This window comes from Chroicocephalus ridibundus, chromosome 11 (genome assembly GCF_963924245.1).
Source record: "Chroicocephalus ridibundus chromosome 11, bChrRid1.1, whole genome shotgun sequence".
NCBI classification, from domain to species: Eukaryota; Metazoa; Chordata; class Aves; order Charadriiformes; family Laridae; genus Chroicocephalus; species Chroicocephalus ridibundus.
Genome location: NC_086294.1, coordinates 132,666 through 151,131, shown reverse-complemented (window position 1 = coordinate 151,131; position 18,466 = coordinate 132,666).

The window sequence follows — 18,466 nt, the reverse complement described above, 5'->3', positions numbered from 1 at the left end:
CTGCAGGCCTTCCTGCTGCCTTCAGCCTCAAAACCACCCTTTCCCACTTGGATCCACGCCAGGCACAAAAATGGCCATATGTCTGGAGATTGGTCCCCGCCCAAAGAGCCAGCAGGGAAAACTATGCCTTGTTCTAAAGCTCTTTGGGAACCGCTTGAATAGCCCCACAGACCTGGGCGCTGCAGGCTTTCCTGATGCCTTCAGCCTCAAAAACACCCTTTCCCACTTGGCGCCACGCCAGGCAGAAAAATGGCCATATGTCTGGAGACTGGTCCCACGCCCAAAGAGCCAGCAGGGAAAACTATGCCTTGTTCTAAAGCTCTTTGGGAACCGCTTGCATAGTCCCACAGACCTGGGGGCTGAAGGATTTCCTGCTGCCTTCAGCCTCAAAACCTGCCTTTCCCACTTGGCGTGGCACCAGCCTCCAAAATCTACATATGTCTGGAGACTGCTCCCACACCCAAAATCCAGCAGGGAAAACTATGCCTTGTTCTAAAGCTCTTTGGGAACTGCTTGCGTAGCTCACACACCAGGGGGGCTGCTCTGTCTGGAGACTGGTCCCACGCCCAAAGAGCCAGCAGGGAAAACTATGCCTTGTTCTAAAGCTCTTTGGGAACCGCTTGCGTAGCCCCACAGACCTGGGGGCTGCAGGCTTTCCTGCTGCTTTCAGCCTCAAAACCACCCTTTCCCACTTGGCGCCGTGCCAGGCACAAAAATGGCCATATGTCTGGAGATTGGTCCCACGCCCAAAGAGCCAGCAGGGAAAACTATGCCTTGTTCTAAAGCTCTTTGGGAACCGCTTGCGTAGCCCCACACACCTGGGGGCTGCAGGCCTTCCTGCTGCCTTCAGCCGCAAAACCACCCTTTCCCACTTGGCGTGGCGCCAGCCTCCAAAATCTACATATGTCTGGAGACTGCTCCCACACCCAAAAGCCAGCAGGGAAAACTATGCCTTGTTCTAAAGCTCTTTGGGAACCGCTTGCGTAGCCCCACGGACCTGGGGGCTGCAGGCTTTCCTGCTGCCTTCAGCCTCAAAACCACCCTTCCCACTTGGCGCCGCGCCAGACACAAAAATGGCCATATGTCTGGAGATTGGTCCCACGCCCAAAGAGCCAGCAGGGAAAACTATGCCTTGTTCGAAAGCTCTTTGGGAACCGCTTGCATAGTCCCACAGACCTGGGCGCTGCAGGATTTCCTGCTGCCTTCAGCCTCAAAACCACCCTTTCCCACTTGGCGCCACGCCAGACACAAAAATGGCCATATGTCTGGAGACTGGTCCCACGCCCAAAGAGCCAGCAGGGAAAACTATGCCTTGTTCTAAAGCTCTTTGGGAACCGCTTGCGTAGCCCCACGGACCTGGGGGCTGCAGGCTTTCCTGCTGCCTTCAGCCTCAAAACCACCCTTCCCACTTGACGCCACGCCAGGCACAAAAATGGCCATATGTCTGGAGACTGGTCCCACGCCCAAAGAGCCAGCAGGGAAAACTATGCCTTCTTCTAAAGCTCTTTGGGAACCGCTTGCGTAGCCCCACACACCTGGGGCCTGCAGGCCTTCCTGCTGCCTTCAGCCTCAAAACCACCCTTTCCCACTTGGATCCACGCCGGGCACAAAAATGGCCATATGTCTGGAGACTGGTCCCACGCCCAAAGAGCCAGCAGGGAAAACTATGCCTTCTTCTAAACCTCTTTGGGAACCATTTGCATAGTCCCACAGACCTGGAGGCTGCAGGCTTTCCTGCTGCCTTCAGCCTCAAAACCACCCTTCCCACTTGGCGCCACGCCAGGCACAGAAATGGCCATATGTCTGGAGACTGGTCCCACGCCCAAAGAGCCAGCAGGGAAAACTATGCCTTGTTCTAAAGCTCTTTGGGAACCGCTTGTGTAGCCCCACTCACCAGGGGGGCTGCTCTGTCTGGAGACTGGTCAAACGCCAAAGAGCCAGCAGGGAAAACTATGCCTTCTTCTAAAGCTCTTTGGGAACCGCTTGCGTAGCCCCACGGACCTGGGGGCTGCAGGCTTTCCTGCCGCCTTCAGCCTCAAAACCACCCTTCCCACTTGTCGCCGCGCCAGGCACAAAAATGGCCTTATGTCTGGATATTGTTGCCACGCCCAAAGAGCCAGCAGGGCAAACTATGCCTTGTTCTAAAGCTCTTTGGGAACCGCTTGCGTAGCCCCACAGACCTGGGGGCTGCAGGCCTTCCTGCTGCCTTCAGCCTCAAAACCACCCTTTCCCACTTGGCGCGGCGCCAGCCTCCAAAATCTACATATGTCTGGAGACTGCTCCCAGACCCAAAAGCAAGCAGGGAAAACTATGCCTTGTTCTAAAGCTCTTTGGGAACCGCTTGCGTAGCCCCACGGACCTGGGGGCTGCAGGCCTTCCTGCTGCCTTCAGCCTCAAAACCACCCTTTCCACTTGGCGCCACGCCAGGCACAAAAATAGCCATACGTCTGGAGATTGGTCCCACGCCCAAAGAGCCAGCAGGGAAAACTCTGCCTTGTTCTAAAGCTCTTTGGGAACCGCTTGCGTAGCCCCACGGACCTGGGGGCTACAGGCTTTCCTGCTGCCTTCAGCCTCAAAACCACCCTTCCCACTTGGCGCCGCGCCAGGCACAAAAATGGCCATATGTCTGGAGATTGGTGCCACGCCCAGAGAGCCAGCAGGGAAAACTATGCCTTGTTCTAAAGCTCTTTGGGAACCGCTTGCGTAGCCCCACGGACCTGGGGGCTGCAGGCTTTCCTGCTGCCTTCAGCCTCAAAACCACCCTTTCCCACTTGGCGCCGCGCCAGGCACAAAAATGGCCATATGTCTGGATATTGGTGCCACGCCCAAAGAGCCAGCAGGGCAAACTATGCCTTCTTCTAAAGCTCTTTGGGAACCGCTTGTGTAGCCCAACACACCAGGGGGGCTGCTCTGTCTGGAGACTGTTACCACGCCCAAAGAGCCAGCAGGGAAAACTATGCCTTCTTCTAAAGCTCTTTGGGAACCGCTTGTGTAGCCCCAGACACCTGGGGGCTGCAGGCTTTCCTGCTGCCTTCAGCCTCAAAACCACCCTTCCCACTTGGCGCCACGCCAGGCAGAAAAATGGCCATATGTCTGGAGACTGGTCCCACGCCCAAAGAGCCAGCAGGGAAAACTATGCCTTGTTCTAAAGCTCTTTGGGAACCGCTTGCGTAGCCCCACACACCTGGGGCCTGCAGGCCTTCCTGCTGCCTTCAGCCTCAAAACCACCCTTTCCCACTTGGATCCACGCCAGGCACAAAAATGGCCATATGTCTGGAGATTGGTCCCCGCCCAAAGAGCCAGCAGGGAAAACTAACCTTCTTCTAAAGCTCTTTGGGAACCTCTTGCGTAGCCCCACACACCTGGGGGCTGTAGTCTTTCCTGGCGCCTTCAGCCTCAAAACCACCCTTTCCCACTTGGCGCCGCACAAGGCACAAAAATGGCCATATATCTGGAGATTGGTCCCACGCCCAAAGAGCCAGCAGGGAAAACTATGCCTTGTTCTAAAGCTCTTTGGGAACCGCTTGAATAGCCCCACAGACCTGGGCGCTGCAGGCTTTCCTGATGCCTTCAGCCTCAAAACCACCCTTTCCCACTTGGAGCCACGCCAGGCAGAAAAATGGCCATATGTCTGGAGACTGGTCCCACGCCCAAAGAGCCAGCAGGGAAAACTATGCCTTGTTCTAAAGCTCTTTGGGAACCGCTTGCGTAGCCCCACACACCTGGGGGCTGCAGGCTTTCCTGCTGCCTTCAGCCTCAAAACCACCCTTTCCCACTTGGCGCCACGCCAGGCACAAAAATGGCCATATGTCTGGAGATTGGTCCGCCGCCCAAAGAGCGAGCAAGGAAAACTCTGCCTTGTTCTAAAGCTCTTTGGGAACCGCTTGCATAGTCCCACACACCTGGGGGCTGCAGGCCTTCCTGCTGCCTTCAGCCTCAAAACCACCCTTTCCCACTTGGCGTGGCACCAGCCTCCGAAATCTACATATGTCTGGAGACTGCTCCCACACCCAAAAGGCAGCAGGGAAAACTATGCCTTGTTCTAAAGCTCTTTGGGAACTGCTTGCGTAGCCCACAAACCAGGGGGGCTGCTCTGTCTGGAGACTGGTCCCACGCCCAAAGAGCCAGCAGGGAAAACTATGCCTTCTTCTAAAGCTCTTTGGGAACCGCTTGCGTAGCCCCACACACCTGGGGCCTGCAGGCCTTCCTGCTGCCTTCAGCCTCAAAACCACCCTTTCCCACTTGGATCCACGCCGGGCACAAAAATGGCCATATGTCTGGAGACTGGTCCCACGCCCAAAGAGCCAGCAGGGAAAACTATGCCTTCTTCTAAACCTCTTTGGGAACCATTTGCATAGTCCCACAGACCTGGAGGCTGCAGGCTTTCCTGCTGCCTTCAGCCTCAAAACCACCCTTCCCACTTGGCGCCACGCCAGGCACAGAAATGGCCATATGTCTGGAGACTGGTCCCACGCCCAAAGAGCCAGCAGGGAAAACTATGCCTTGTTCTAAAGCTCTTTGGGAACCGCTTGTGTAGCCCCACTCACCAGGGGGGCTGCTCTGTCTGGAGACTGGTCAAACGCCAAAGAGCCAGCAGGGAAAACTATGCCTTCTTCTAAAGCTCTTTGGGAACCGCTTGCGTAGCCCCACGGACCTGGGGGCTGCAGGCTTTCCTGCCGCCTTCAGCCTCAAAACCACCCTTCCCACTTGTCGCCGCGCCAGGCACAAAAATGGCCATATGTCTGGAGATTGCTGCCACGCCCAAAGAGCCAGCAGGGAAAACTATGCCTTGTTCTAAAGCTCTTTGGGAACCGCTTGCGTAGCCACACACACCTGGGGGCTGCAGGCTTTCCTGCTGCCTTCAGCCTCAAAATCACCCTTTCCCACTTGGCGCCGCGCCAGGCACAAAAATGGCCTTATGTCTGGATATTGTTGCCACGCCCAAAGAGCCAGCAGGGCAAACTATGCCTTGTTCTAAAGCTCTTTGGGAACCGCTTGCGTAGACCCACAGACCTGGGGGCTGCAGGCCTTCCTGCTGCCTTCAGCCTCAAAACCACCCTTTCCCACTTGGCGCGGCGCCAGCCTCCAAAATCTACATATGTCTGGAGACTGCTCCCAGACCCAAAAGCAAGCAGGGAAAACTATGCCTTGTTCTAAAGCTCTTTGGGAACCGCTTGCGTAGCCCCACGGACCTGGGGGCTGCAGGCCTTCCTGCTGCCTTCAGCCTCAAAACCACCCTTTCCACTTGGCGCCACGCCAGGCACAAAAATAGCCATACGTCTGGAGATTGGTCCCACGCCCAAAGAGCCAGCAGGGAAAACTCTGCCTTGTTCTAAAGCTCTTTGGGAACCGCTTGCGTAGCCCCACGGACCTGGGGGCTACAGGCTTTCCTGCTGCCTTCAGCCTCAAAACCACCCTTCCCACTTGGCGCCGCGCCAGGCACAAAAATGGCCATATGTCTGGAGATTGGTGCCACGCCCAGAGAGCCAGCAGGGAAAACTATGCCTTGTTCTAAAGCTCTTTGGGAACCGCTTGCGTAGCCCCACGGACCTGGGGGCTGCAGGCTTTCCTGCTGCCTTCAGCCTCAAAACCACCCTTTCCCACTTGGCGCCGCGCCAGGCACAAAAATGGCCATATGTCTGGATATTGGTGCCACGCCCAAAGAGCCAGCAGGGCAAACTATGCCTTCTTCTAAAGCTCTTTGGGAACCGCTTGTGTAGCCCAACACACCGGGGGGGCTGCTCTGTCTGGAGACTGTTACCACGCCCAAAGAGCCAGCAGGGAAAACTATGCCTTCTTCTAAAGCTCTTTGGGAACCGCTTGTGTAGCCCCAGACACCTGGGGGCTGCAGGCTTTCCTGCTGCCTTCAGCCTCAAAACCACCCTTCCCACTTGGCGCCACGCCAGGCAGAAAAATGGCCATATGTCTGGAGACTGGTCCCACGCCCAAAGAGCCAGCAGGGAAAACTATGCCTTGTTCTAAAGCTCTTTGGGAACCGCTTGCGTAGCCCCACACACCTGGGGCCTGCAGGCCTTCCTGCTGCCTTCAGCCTCAAAACCACCCTTTCCCACTTGGATCCACACCAGGCACAAAAATGGCCATATGTCTGGAGATTGGTCCCCGCCCAAAGAGCCAGCAGGGAAAACTAACCTTCTTCTAAAGCTCTTTGGGAACCTCTTGCGTAGCCCCACACACCTGGGGGCTGTAGTCTTTCCTGGCGCCTTCAGCCTCAAAACAACCCTTTCCCACTTGGCGCCGCACAAGGCACAAAAATGGCCATATATCTGGAGATTGGTCCCACGCCCAAAGAGCCAGCAGGGAAAACTATGCCTTGTTCTAAAGCTCTTTGGGAACCGCTTGAATAGCCCCACAGACCTGGGCGCTGCAGGCTTTCCTGATGCCTTCAGCCTCAAAACCACCCTTTCCCACTTGGAGCCACGCCAGGCAGAAAAATGGCCATATGTCTGGAGACTGGTCCCACGCCCAAAGAGCCAGCAGGGAAAACTATGCCTTGTTCTAAAGCTCTTTGGGAACCGCTTGCGTAGCCCCACACACCTGGGGGCTGCAGGCTTTCCTGCTGCCTTCAGCCTCAAAACCACCCTTTCCCACTTGGCGCCACGCCAGGCACAAAAATGGCCATATGTCTGGAGATTGGTCCGCCGCCCAAAGAGCGAGCAAGGAAAACTCTGCCTTGTTCTAAAGCTCTTTGGGAACCGCTTGCATAGTCCCACACACCTGGGGGCTGCAGGCCTTCCTGCTGCCTTCAGCCTCAAAACCACCCTTTCCCACTTGGCGTGGCACCAGCCTCCGAAATCTACATATGTCTGGAGACTGCTCCCACACCCAAAAGCCAGCAGGGAAAACTATGCCTTGTTCTAAAGCTCTTTGGGAACTGCTTGCGTAGCCCACAAACCAGGGGGGCTGCTCTGTCTGGAGACTGGTCCCACGCCCAAAGAGCTAGCAGGGAAAACTATGCCTTGTTCTAAAGCTCTTTGGGAACCGCTTGCGTAGCCCCACAGACCTGGGGGCTGCAGGCTTTCCTGCTGCTTTCAGCCTCAAAACCACCCTTTCCCACTTGGCGCCGCGCCAGGCACAAAAATGGCCATATGTCTGGAGATTGGTCCCGCGCCCAAAGAGCCAGCAGGGAAAACTATGCCTTCTTCTAAAGCTCTTTGGGAACCGCTTGCGTAGCCCCACACACCTGGGGGCTGCAGGCCTTCCTGCTGCCTTCAGCCGCAAAACCACCCTTTCCCACTTGGCGTGGCGCCAGCCTCCAAAATCTACATATGTCTGGAGACTGCTCCCACACCCAAAAGCCAGCAGGGAAAACTATGCCTTGTTCTAAAGCTATTTGGGAACCGCTTGCGTAGCCCCACGGACCTGGGGGCTGCAGGCTTTCCTGCTGCCTTCAGCCTCAAAACCACCCTTCCCACTTGGCGCCGCGCCAGGCACAAAAATGGCCATATGTCTGGAGATTGGTCCCACGCCCAAAGAGCCAGCACGGAAAACTATGCCTTGTTCGAAAGCTCTTTGGGAACCGCTTGCATAGTCCCACAGACCTGGGCGCTGCAGGCTTTCCTGCTGCCTTCAGCCTCAAAACCACCCTTTCCCACTTGGCGCCACGCCAGACACAAAAATGGCCATATGTCTGGAGACTGGTCCCACGCCCAAAGAGCCAGCAGGGAAAACTATGCCTTCTTCTAAAGCTCTTTGGGAACCGCTTGCGTAGCCCCACGGACCTGGGGGCTGCAGGCTTTCCTGCTGCCTTCAGCCTCAAAACCACCCTTCCCACTTGACGCCACGCCAGGCACAAAAATGGCCATATGTCTGGAGACTGGTCCCACGCCCAAAGAGCCAGCAGGGAAAACTATGCCTTCTTCTAAAGCTCTTTGGGAACCGCTTGCGTAGCCCCACATACCTGGGGGCTGCAGGCCTTCCTGCTGCCTTCAGCCTCAAAACCACCCTTTCCCACTTGGCGTGGCGCCAGCCTCCAAAATCTACATATGTCAGGAGACTGCTCCCACACCCAAAGAGCCAGCAGGGAAAACTATGCCTTGTTCTAAAGCTCTTTGGGAACCGCTTGCGTTGCCCCACACACCTGGGGCCTGCAGGCCTTCCTGCTGCCTTCAGCCTCAAAACCACCCTCTTCCACTTGGATCCACGCCGGGCACAAAAATGGCCATATGTCTGGAGACTGGTCCCACGCCCAAAGAGCCAGCAGGGAAAACTATGCCTTCTTTTAAACCTCTTTGGGAACCGCTTGCATAGTCCCACAGACCTGGAGGCTGCAGGCTTTCCTGCTGCCTTCAGCCTCAAAACCACCCTTCCCACTTGGCGCCACGCCAGGCACAGAAATGGCCATATGTCTGGAGACTGGTCCCACGCCCAAAGAGCCAGCAGGGAAAACTATGCCTTGTTCTAAAGCTCTTTGGGAACCGCTTGCGTAGCCCCACATACCTGGGGGCTGCATGCCTTCCTGCTGCATTCAGCCTCAAAACCACCCTTTCCCACTTGGCGCGGCGCCAGCCTCCAAAATCTACATATGTCTGGAGACTGCTCCCACACCCAAAAGCAAGCAGGGAAAACTATGCCTTGTTCTAAAGCTCTTTGGGAACCGCTTGCGTAGCCCCACAGACCAGCAGGCTGCAGGCTTTCCTGCTGCCTTCAGCCTCAAAACCACCCTTCCCACTTGGTGCCACGCCAGGCACAAAAATGACCATATGTCTGGAGATTGGTCCCACGCCCAAAGAGCCAGCAGGGAAAACTATGCCTTGTTCTAAAGCTCTTTGGGAACCGCTTGCATAGTCCCAAAGACCTGGGGGCTGCAGTCTTTCCTGCTGCCTTCAGCCTCAAAACCACCCTTTCCCACTTGGCGCCACGCCAGGCACAAAAGTGGCCATATGTCTGGAGACGGGTCCCACGCCCAAAGAGCCAGCAGGGAAAACTATGCCTTCTTCTAAAGCTCTTTGGGAACCGCTTGCGTAGCCCCACACACCTGGGGGCTGCAGGCTTTCCTGGCGCCTTCAGCCTCAAAACCACCCTTTCCCACTTGGCGCCGCACAAGGCACAAAAATGGCCATATGTCTGGAGATTGGTCCCACGCCCAAAGAGCCAGCAGGGAAAACTATGCCTTGTTCTAAAGCTCTTTGGGAACCGCTTGCATAGTCCCACAGACCTGGGGGCTGCAGGCTTTCCTGCTGCCTTCAGCCTCAAAACCACCCTTCCCACTTGGCGCCACGCCAGGCACAAAAATGGCCATATGTCTGGAGACTGGTTCCATGCCCAAAGAGCCAGCAGGGAAAATTATGCCTTCTTCTAAAGCTCTTTGGGAACCGCTTGCGTAGCCCCACACACCTGGGGGCTGCAGGCCTTCCTGCTGCCTTCAGCCTCAAAACCACCCTTTCCACTTGGCGCCACGCCAGGCACAAAAATAGCCATACGTCTGGAGATTGGTCCCACGCCCAAAGAGCCAGCAGGGAAAACTATGCCTTGTTCTAAAGCTCTTTGGGAACGCTTGCGTAGCCCCACGGACCTGGGGGCTACAGGCTTTCCTGCTGCCTTCAGCCTCAAAACCACCCTTCCCACTTGGCGCCGCGCCAGGCACAAAAATGGCCATATGTCTGGAGATTGGTGCCACGCCCAAAGAGCCAGCAGGGAAAACTATGCCTTGTTCTAAAGCTCTTTGGGAACCGCATGCGTAGCCCCACGCACCTGGGGGCTGCAGGCTTTCCTGCTGCCTTCAGCCTCAAAACCAGCCTTTCCCACTTGGCGCCGCGCCAGGCACAAAAATGGCCATATGTCTGGACATTGGTGCCACGCCCAAAGAGCCAGCAGGGCAAACTATGCCTTCTTCTAAAGCTCTTTGGGAACCGCTTGTGTAGCCCCACACACCAGGGGGGCTGCTCTGTCTGGAGACTGTTACCACGCCCAAAGAGCCAGCAGGGAAAACTATGCCTTCTTCTAAAGCTCTTTGGGAACCGCTTGCGTAGCCCCAGACACCTGGGGGCTGCAGGCTTTCCTGCTGCCTTCAGCCTCAAAACCACCGTTTCCCACTTGGCGTGGCGCCAGCCTCCAAAATCTACATATGTCTGGAGACTGCTCCCACACCCAAAAGCCAGCAGGGAAAACTATGCCTTGTTCTAAAGCTCTTTGGGAACCGCTTGCGTAGCCCCACACACCTGCGGGCTGGAGGCTTTCCTGCTGCCTTCAGCCTCAAAACCACCATTCCCACTTGGCGCCATGCCAGGCACAAAAATGGCCATATGTCTGGAGATTGGTCCCACGTCCAAAGAGCCAGCAGGGAAAACTATGCCTTGTTCTAAAGCACTTTGGGAACCGGTTGCGTAGCCCCACACACCTGGGGGCTGCAGGCTTTCCTACTGCCTTCAGCCTCAAAACCACCCTTCTCACTTGGATCCACGCCAGGCACAAAAATGGCGATATGTCTGGAGATTGGTCCCACGCCCAAAGAGCCAGCAGGGAAAACTATGCTTTGTTCTAAAGCTCTTTGGGAACCGCTTGCGTAGCCCCACGGACCTGGGGGCTGCAGGCTTTCCTGCTGCCTTCAGCCTCAAAACCACCCTTTCCCACTTGGCGCCGCGCCAGGCACAGAAATGGCCATAGGTCTGGAGATTGGCCCCACGCCCAAAGAGCCAGCAGGGAAAACTATGCCTTGTTCTAAAGCTCTTTGGGAGCCGCTTGCGTAGCCCCACGGACCTGGGGGCTGCAGGCTTTCCTGCTGCCTTCTGCCTCAAAACCACCCTTTCCCACTTGGCGCCGCGCCAGGCACAAAAATGGCCATATGTCTGGAGACTGGTCCCACGCCCAAAGAGCCAGCAGGGAAAACTATGCCTTGTTCTAAAGCTCTTTGGGAAACGCTTGCGTAGCCCCACACACCTGGGGGCTGCAGGCTTTCCTGCTGCCTTCAGCCTCAAAACCACCCTTTCCCACTTGGCGTGGCGCCAGCCTCCAAAATCTACATATGTCTGGAGACTGCTCCCACACCCAAAAGCTAGCAAGGAAAACTATGCCTTGTTCTAAAGCTCTTTGGGAACCGCTTGCGTAGCCCACACACCTGGGGGCTGCAGGCTTTCTTGCTGCCTTCTGCCTCAAAACCACCCTTTCCCACTTGGCGCCGCGCCAGGCACAAAAATGGCCATATGTCTGGAGACTGGTCCCACGCCCAAAGAGCCAGCAGGGAAAACTATGCCTTGTTCTAAAGCTCTTTGGGAACCGCTTGCGTAGCCCCACACACCTGGGGCCTGCAGGCCTTCCTGCTGCCTTCAGCCTCAAAACCACACTCTTCCACTTGGATCCACGCCAGGCACAAAAATGGCCATATGTCTGGAGATTGGTCCCATGCGCAAAGAGCCAGGAGGGAAAACTATGCCTTGTTCTAAAGCTCTTTGGGAACCGCTTGCGTAGCCCCACAGACCTGGGGGCTGCAGGCTTTCCTGGCGCCTTCAGCCTCAAAACCACCCTTTCCCACTTGGCGCCGCACAAGGCACAAAAATGGCCATATGTCTGGATATTGTTGCCACGCCCAAAGAGCCAGCAGGGCAAACTATGCCTTGTTCTAAAGCTCTTTGGGAACCGCTTGCGTAGCCCCACATACCTGGGGGCTGCAGGCCTTCCTGCTGCCTTCAGCCTCAAAACCACCCTTTCCCACTTGGCGTGGCGCCAGCCTCCAAAATCTACATATGTCTGGAGACTGCTCCCACACCCAAAAGCCAGCAGGGAAAACTATGCCTTGTTCTAAAGCTCTTTGGGAACCGCTTGCGTAGCCCCACAGACCAGCAGGCTGCAGGCTTTCCTGCTGCCTTCAGCCTCAAAACCACCCTTCCCACTTGGCGCCACGCCAGGCACAAAAATGGCCATATGTCTGGAGATTGGTCCCACGCCCAAAGAGCCAGCAGGGAAAACTATGCCTTGTTCCAAAGCTCTTTGGGAACCGCTTGCATAGCCCCACAGACCTGGGGGCTGCAGGCCTTCCTGCTGCCTTCAGCCTCAAAACCACCCTTTCCCACTTGGCGCCGCACTAGGCACAAAAATGGCCATATGTCTGGAGATTGGTGCCACGCCTAAAGAGCCAGCAGGGAAGACTATGCCTTTTTCTAAAGCTCTTTGGGAACCGCTTACGTAGCCCCACACACCTGGGGGCTGCAGGCTTTCCTGCTGCCTTCTGCCTCAAAACCACCCTTTCCCACTTGGCGCCACGCCAGGCACAAAAATGGCCATATGGGTGGAGATTGGTCCCACGCCCAAAGAGCCAGCAGGGAAAACTGTGCCTTTTTCTAAAGCTCTTTGGGAACCGCTTGCATAGTCCCAGAGACCTGGGGGCTGCAGCCTTTCCTGCTGCCTTCAGCCTCAAAACCACCCTTCCCACTTGGCGCCACGCCAGGCACAGAAATGGCCATATGTCTGGAGACTGGTCCCACGCCCAAAGAGCCAGCAGGGAAAACTATGCCTTGTTCTAAAGCTCTTTGGGAACCGTTTGTGTAGCCCCACACACCAGGGGGGCTGCTCTGTCTGGAGACTGGTCCCACGCCAAAGAGCCAGCAGGGAAAACTATGCCTTCTTCTAAAGCTCTTTGGGAACCGCTTGCGTAGCCCCACACACCTGGGGCCTGCAGGCTTTCCTGCTGCCTTCAGCCTCAAAACCACCCTTTCCCATTTGGCGTGGCGCCAGCCTCCAAAATCTACATATGTCTGGAGACTGCTCCCACACCCAAAAGCCAGCAGGGAAAACTATGCCTTGTTCTAAAGCTCTTTGGGAACCGCTTGCGTAGCCCCACAGACCAGCAGGCTGCAGGCTTTCCTGCTGCCTTCAGCCTCAAAACCACCCTTCCCACTTGGCGCCACGCCAGGCACAAAAATGGCCATATGTCTGGAGATTGGTCCCACGCCCAAAGAGCCAGCAGGGAAAACTCTGCCTTGTTCTAAAGCTCTTTGGGAACCGCTTGCGTAGCCCCACACACCTGGGGGCTGCAGGCTTTCCTGCTGCCTTCAGCCTCAAAACGACCCTTCCCACTTGGCGCCACGCCAGGCACAAAAATGGCCATATGTCTGGAGACTGGTCCCACGCCCAAAGAGCCAGCAGGGAAAACTATGCCTTCTTCTAAAGCTCTTTGGGAACCGCTTGCGTAGCCCCACAGACCTGAGGGCTGCAGGCCTTCCTGCTGCCTTCAGCCTCAAAACCACCCTTCCCACTTGGCGACGCACAAGGCACAAAAATGGCCATATGTCTGGAGATTGGCCCCACGCCCAAAGAGCCAGCAGGGAAGACTATGCCTTGTTCTAAAGCTCTTTGGGAACCGCTTGCATAGTCCCACAGACCTGGGCGCTGCAGGCTTTCCTGCTGCCTTCAGCCTCAAAACCACCCTTCCCACTTGGCGCCACGCCAGGCACAAAAATGGCCATATGTCTGGAGACTGGTCCTTTGCCCAAAGAGCCAGCAGGGAAAACTATGCCTTCTTCTAAAGCTCTTTGGGAACCGCTTGCGTAGCCCCACACACCTGGGGGTTGCAGGCCTTCCTGCTGCCTTCAGCCTCAAAACCACCCTTTCCCACTTGGATCCACGCCAGGCACAAAAATGGCCATATGTCTGGAGATTGGTCCCATGCGCAAAGAGCCAGCAGGGAAAACTATGCCTTCTTCTAAAGCTCTTTGGGAACCTCTTGCGTAGCCCCACACACCTGGGGGCTGTAGTCTTTCCTGGCGCCTTCAGCCTCAAAACCACCCTTTCCTACTTGGCGCCGCACAAGGCACAAAAATGGCCATATGTCTGGAGATTGGTCCCACGCCCAAAGAGCCAGCAGGGAAAACTATGCCTTGTTCTAAAGCTCTTTGGGAACCGCTTGAATAGCCCCACACACCTGGGCGCTGCAGGCTTTCCTGATGCCTTCAGCCTCAAAACCACCCTTTCCCCCTTGGCGCCACGCCAGGCACAAAAATGGCCATATGTCTGGAGACTGGTCCCACGCCCAAAGAGCCAGCAGGGAAAACTATGCCTTGTTCTAAAGCTCTTTGGGAACCGCTTGCATAGTCCCACACACCAGGGGGGCTGCTCTGTCTGGAGACTGGTCCCACGCCAAAGAGCCAGCAGGGAAAACTATGCCTTCTTCTAAAGCTCTTTGGGAACCGCTTGCGTAGCCCCACACACCTGGGGCCTGCCGGCTTTCCTGCTGCCTTCAGCCTCAAAACCACCCTTCCCATTTGGCGCCGCGCCAGGCACAAAAATGGCCATATGTCTGGAGATTGCTGCCACGCCCAAAGAGCCAGCAGGGAAAACTATGCCTTGTTCTAAAGCTCTTTGGGAACCGCTTGCGTAGCCACACACACCTGGGGGCTGCAGGCTTTCCTGCTGCCTTCAGCCTCAAAATCACCCTTTCCCACTTGGCGCCGCGCCAGGCACAAAAATGGCCATATGTCTGGATATTGTTGCCACGCCCAAAGAGCCAGCAGGGCAAACTATGCCTTGTTCTAAAGCTCTTTGGGAACCGCTTGCGTAGCCCCACATACCTGGGGGCTGCAGGCCTTCCTGCTGCCTTCAGCCTCAAAACCACCCTTTCCCATTAGGCGTGGCGCCAGCCTCCAAAATCTACATATGTCTGGAGACTGCTCCCACACCCAAAAGCCAGCATGGAAAACTATGCCTTGTTCTAAAGCTCTTTGGGAACCGCTTGCGTAGCCCCACAGACCAGCAGGCTGCAGGATTTCCTGCTGCCTTCAGCCTCAAAACCACCCTTCCCACTTGGCGCCACGCCAGGTACAAAAATGGCCATATGTCTGGAGATTGGTCCCACGCCCAAAGAGCCAGCAGGGAAAACTATGCCTTGTTCTAAAGCTCTTTGGGAACCGCTTGCATAGTCCCACAGACCTGGGCGCTGCAGGCTTTCCTGATGCCTTCAGCCTCAAAACCACCCTTTCCCACTTGGCGCCACGCCAGACACAAAAATGGCCATATGTCTGGAGACTGGGCCCACGCCCAAAGAGCCAGCAGGGAAAACTATGCCTTGTTCTAAAGCTCTTTGGGAACCGCTTGCGTAGCCCCACAGACCTGAGGGCTGCAGGCCTTCCTGCTGCCTTCAGCCTCAAAACCACCCTTCCCACTTGGCGCCGCACAAGGCACAAAAATGGCCATATGTCTGGAGATTGGTGCCACGCCCAAAGAGCCAGCAGGGAAAACTATGCCTTCTTCTAAAGCTCTTTGGGAACCGCTTGCATAGTCCCACAGACCTGGGCGCTGCAGGCTTTCCTGCTGCCTTCAGCCTCAAAACCACCCTTCCCACTTGGCGCCACGCCACGCACAAAAATGGCCATATGTCTGGAGACTGGTTCCATGCCCAAAGAGCCAGCAGGGAAAACTATGCCTTCTTCTAAAGCTCTTTGGGAACCGCTTGCGTAGCCCCACACACCTGGGGGCTGCAGGCCTTCCTGCTGCCTTCAGCCTCAAAACCACCCTTTCCCACTTGGATCCACGCCAGGCACAAAAATGGCCATATGTCTGGAGATTGGTCCCATGCGCAAAGAGCCAGCAGGGAAAACTATGCCTTCTTCTAAAGCTCTTTGGGAACCTCTTGCGTAGCCCCACACACCTGGGGGCTGTAGTCTTTCCTGGCGCCTTCAGCCTCAAAACCACCCTTTCCTACTTGGCGCCGCACAAGGCACAAAAATGGCCATATGTCTGGAGACTGGTCCCACGTCCAAAGAGCCAGCAGGGAAAACTATGCCTTGTTCTAAAGCTCTTTGGGAACCGCTTGTGTAGCCCCACACACCAGGGGGGCTGCTCTGTCTGGAGACTGGTCCCACGCCAAAGAGCCAGCAGGGAAAATTATGCCTTCTTCTAAAGCTCTTTGGGAACCGCTTGCGTAGCCCCACGGACCTGGGGGCTACAGGCTTTCCTGCTGCCTTCAGCCTCAAAACCACCCTTCCCACTTGGCGCCGCGCCAGGCACAAAAATGGCCATATGTCTGGAGACTGCTGCCACGCCCAAAGAGCCAGCAGGGAAAACTATGCCTTGTTCTAAAGCTCTTTGGGAACCGCTTGCGTAGCCCCACACACCTGCGGGCTGCAGGCTTTCCTGCTGCCTTCAGCCTCAAAACCACCATTCCCATTGTCGCCATGCCAGGCACAAAAATGGCCATATGTCTGGAGATTGGTCCCACGCCCAAAGAGCCAGCAGGGAAAATTATGCCTTGTTCTAAAGCTCTTTGGGAACCGCTTGCGTAGCCCCACAGACCTGGGGGCTGCAGGCTTTCCTGCTGCCTTCATCCTCAAAACCACCCTTTCCTACTTGGATCCACGCCAGGCACAAAAATGGCCATATGTCTGGAGATTGGTCCCACGCCCAAAGAGCCAGCAGGGAAAACTATGCTTTGTTCTAAAGCTCTTTGGGAACCGCTTGCGTAGCGCCACACACCTGGGGGCTGCAGGCTTTCCTGCTGCCTTCAGCCTCAAAACCACCCTTTCCCACTTGGCGCCGCGCCAGGCAGAGAAATGGCCATAGGTCTGGAGATTGGCCCCACGCCCAAAGAGCCAGCAGGGAAAACTATGCCTTGTTCTAAAGCTCTTTGGGAACCGCTTGCGTAGCCCCACGCACCTGGGGGCTGCAGGCTTTCCTGCTGCCTTCAGCCTCAAAACCACCCTTCTCACTTGGCGCCGCGCCAGGCACAAAAATGGCCATATGTCTGGAGATTGGTCCCACGCCCAAAGAGCCAGCAGGGAAAACTATGCCTTGTTGTAAAGCTCTTTGGGAACCGCTTGCGTAGCCCCACACACCTGGGGGCTGCAGGCTTTCCTGCTGCCTTCTGCCTCAAAACCACCCTTTCCCACTTGGCGCCGCGCCAGGCACAAAAATGGCCATATGTCTGGAGACTGGTCCCACGCCCAAAGAGCCAGCAGGGAAAACTATGCCTTGTTCTAAAGCTCTTGGGAAACGCTTGCGTAGCCCCACACACCTGGGGGCTGCAGGCTTTCCTGCTGCCTTCAGCCTCAAAACCACCCTTTCCCACTTGGCGTGGCGCCAGCCTCCAAAATCTACATATGTCTGGAGACTGCTCCCACACCCAAAAGCCAGCACGGAAAACTATGCCTTGTTCTAAAGCTCTTTGGGAACCGCTTGCGTAGCCCACACACCAGGGGGGTTGCTCTGTCTGGAGACTGGTCCCACGCCCAAAAGCCAGCACGGAAAACTATGCCTTGTTCTAAAGCTCTTTTGGAACCGCTTGCGTAGCCCCACACACCTGGGGGCTGCAGGCCTTCCTGCTGCCTTCAGCCTCAAAACCACCCTTTCCCACTTGGATCCACGCCAGGCACAAAAATGGCCATATGTCTGGAGATTGGTCCCATGCGCAAAGAGCCAGCAGGGAAAACTATGCCTTGTTCTAAAGCTCTTTGGGAACCTCTTGCGTAGCCCCACACACCTGGGGGCTGTAGTCTTTCCTGGCGCCTTCAGACTCAAAACCACCCTTTCCCACTTGGCGCCGCACAAGGCACAAAAATGGCCATATGTCTGGAGACTGGTCCCACGCCCAAAGAGCCAGCAGGGAAAACTATGCCTTGTTCTAAAGCTCTTTGGGAACCGCTTGCATAGTCCCACAGACCTGGGCGCTGCAGGCTTTCCTGATGCCTTCAGCCTCAAACCACCCTTTCCCACTTGGCGCCAGGCCAGGCACAAAAATGGCCCTATGTCTGGAGACTGGTCCCACGCCCAAAGATCCAGCAGGGAAAACTATGCCTTGTTCTAAAGCTCTTTGGGAACCGCTTGCGTAGCCCCACACACCTGGGGGCTGCAGGCCTTCCTGCTGCCTTCAGCCTCAAAACCTGCCTTTCCCACTTGGCGTGGCACCAGCCTCCAAAATCTACATATGTCTGGAGACTGCTCCCACACCCAAAATCCAGCAGGGAAAACTATGCCTTGTTCTAAAGCTCTTTGGGAACTGCTTGCGTAGCCCACACGCCAGGGGGGCTGCTCTGTCTGGAGACTGGTCCCACGCCCAAAGAGCCAGTAGGGAAAACTATGCCTTGTTCTAAAGCTCTTTGGGAACCGCTTGCGTAGCCCCACAGACCTGGGGGCTGCAGGCTTTCCTGCTGCCTTCAGCCTCAAAACCACCCTTTCCCACTTGGCGCCGCGCCAGGCACAAAAATGGCCATATGTCTGGAGATTGGTCCCGCGCCCAAAGAGCCAGCAGGGAAAACTCTGCCTTGTTCTAAAGCTCTTTGGGAACCGCTTGCGTAGCCCACACACCAGGGGGGTTGCTCTGTCTGGAGACTGGTCCCACGCCCAAAGAGCCAGCAGGGAAAACTATGCCTTGTTCTAAAGCTCTTTGGGAACCGCTTGCGTAGCCCCACACACCTGGGGCCTGCAGGCCTTCCTGCTGCCTTCAGCCTCAAAACCACACTCTTCCACTTGGATCCACGCCAGGCACAAAAATGGCCATATGTCTGGAGATTGGTCCCATGCGCAA